The sequence below is a fragment of the Octopus sinensis genome, linkage group LG15, assembly GCF_006345805.1.
Source record: "Octopus sinensis linkage group LG15, ASM634580v1, whole genome shotgun sequence".
Classification (NCBI taxonomy): Eukaryota; Metazoa; Mollusca; class Cephalopoda; order Octopoda; family Octopodidae; genus Octopus; species Octopus sinensis.
Window position 1 is genome coordinate 38928328 of NC_043011.1, and position 2878 is coordinate 38931205.

Below are 2878 nucleotides of genomic sequence, written 5' to 3' on the forward strand. Positions count from 1 at the left end.
TATTTTTCCCGTAGCGGGAGAGACAGACAGACAGACAGACTGACAGACAGAGACAGAGAGAGGGTGAGACAGACAAACAGCGAGACAGCGAAAGACAGAGAGAGATAGACAGACAGAGAGACAGAGAGAGAGAGAAAAACAGACAGACAGACACATACACAAAGAAAGAGACAGAGACAGACAGACAAACAGAGAGACAGACAGACAAGGGATTTAGGCAATTACATCGACCTCTTTCCGAATTTGATAGGTACTTTAGTTTATCGATCCCGAAAGGATTAAAGGCGAAGTTGAGTTGACCTCGGCGGAACTTGAACTCAAAACGTAAACAAACGGAAAGCAATACCGTCAGGGCCTTTCGTCCGAGGCTTTCAGGAATCTGCCAATCGAAAATGACAAAATAGGAAGAAGAAGAAGAAGAAGAAGAAGAAGAAGAAGAAGAAGAAGAAGAAGAAGAAGAAGAAGAAGAAGAAGAAGAAGAAGAAGAAGAAGAAGAAGAAGAAGAAGAAGAAGAAGAAGAATTCTTTCTTTATAGGAATTTAGACGTTAAGAATCCGATAGAAAGTCATCAGTCTTCAGGGAGCCACAACGTCTCAAAGACTCACACGGGAACATAAAAACACACACACGTACACACAAAGACACATACACACAGACACACATATACATACATCAATACATACATACGTTTACGTGTGTGTGTGTGTGTGGTGTGCACAAGCGCATAATACTTTCCATCAAAAAACCGCAGAAGTCTGCTGTAAAGGCATTTCTTTAACCTAAGTCAATCTATTTATTTATAACAGTTTTACTGTAAAGCTTCTCTCTCAAAACAATAAAAACCACAATTCGCGTCGGTCATAGAATATAAAATCAGCGAGAAATGCCAATGAAAGAACAGAAGCACAAGAATATATATTTAAAAAAAAAAAACGGATAAAATATACGGAATGTAATAAGTTTTCTCAATAAACGTTTCTAGTAGTTTTCTATCGGAATGTTCATTATCTACCTTCTTTGTGTATTCTCTTATTCCTCTATTCTCTTCTTCTGATTCGTCTCGAATATTCAAATATTCAAAATTATTTTAGTGATGCATAATAATCTTCTAATTTATTGTTTGTATTCCTACCTCTCTGATGGTGAAAAAAAACCACAAAACAGAACATTTGTATTTTTAAAAATATTTTTACGGATCTTTTCTGCTTCACTACCACATTTCAATTTTTTCAATTTTTTTCCATTTGATTTCATATTTGGTGTAATGGTGTAGTCTTGTGTGGTAATCATAGACATGAAATTCATGATCGCCATAAATTAATAATTAATGAGTTAATAGCTTTTAGAATTTGCAAATTTTGGGTAATTTTAGCCAATCTAAAGCCACAGACATCTACATGCCTGTTTCTATAGTAACAAGTCAAGTTGATACCAAGCTGCTTACCCACGTAAAAATGAGAACAAGGGTTGATTTGTTCAGCTAAACACTTCAAAGCAGTGCCCCAGCATGGCATTAGTCCAATAAGGGAAAATTAAAAAGATAAAAGATAAAAAAAAAAGATGTATATATACGCCAGGGTATATATATATATATTGACTCTTTAGCATGGTGAACAGAGAGAATCGTTAGCACAACGGACAAAACGCTAAGTAGCATTTCATCCGTCTTTGCGGTTTGAGTTTAATTTTTTCCGAGGTCGATTTGCCATTTATCCTTTAGGGGGTCAATGGGCACTCTGGTGTCGATGCAGTCAACCTACCCTCAAAATTACTGGCTTTGTGCCAAAACTAGAAAGAATATGGATTCACGCTCAAAACATAAATACACACAGCAACAAAAAAGAAAGAAATGAAACGTAAATTGGTTTCGAATTTTGACAGAAGGCCAGCCCCAGTATTCAACTGGTACTCAGCTTATCGAACCTGAAAGGGACGAAAATCAAAGTGGACCTAGACCAGACTTGGCCAACTCGAATTACATAGCGTGCCACTTTAATCACAGAAAGATTTTTGAGGGCCGCTTGTATACTTTATGCACTCACAGTCAAATAATCAAATTACAGAATCACGAATTTTTCATCCTTTTCGTTTGTTTAAAATTACTTTGAAACAAATGTTTTACATAAACAATATAATTTTGAAATTAAACACAATACTATAAGGATGTCGCATCTGACTTAAATAGAATTTTTAAAGTCTGTACATAAAGACAGACGAAATGTTGCTAAGCTGTTTGCCCGGAGTCCTAATAGTTCTACCCCCGCGCCACCTTCAAACACCAGATATTGGGTTGTCCGGAAAGTTCGTGCTGATTTATAGTAGCTTATCTTTCCACTTATTTTAGAACATGGTTGAGTTCATAAAATAGGATTTGACTACACCTCCACTTAGAGCACAGTTTAAGCTATCTGTTCATGGAAGAAAACTTATGTTCCTATAACCTGTGTTAATTCTGTAACCCTTTACAATGGAAGATAAAGTTCATTTTGGCACTTGATGCTTTGGGAACCAGACAAAAATTGCTACAGCTCGGCTGGGATGTGTTACCCCACCCTCCATATTCACCAGATATTGCTCCTTCGGATTTCCACTTATTCAGGTCTCTGCAGAATAGTGTTAATGGTAAAAATTTCAATTCCTTGGATGACGTAAAAAGATACCTTGATGAATTGTCTGCCATGAAACCACCTCAATTCTGGGAAGAGGGTATTTTCAAGTTAAAGGAAAGATGGAGACGCATTGTGCAACAAAATGGTTCATATCTGCTTGATTAAAAATGTAATGGCAAATATTAATTGACCTTTTCTTTTTCTTTAAAAATCGGCATGAACTTTCCGGACAACCCGATATTAGACAATGCTTAAGAACAATCTACGAT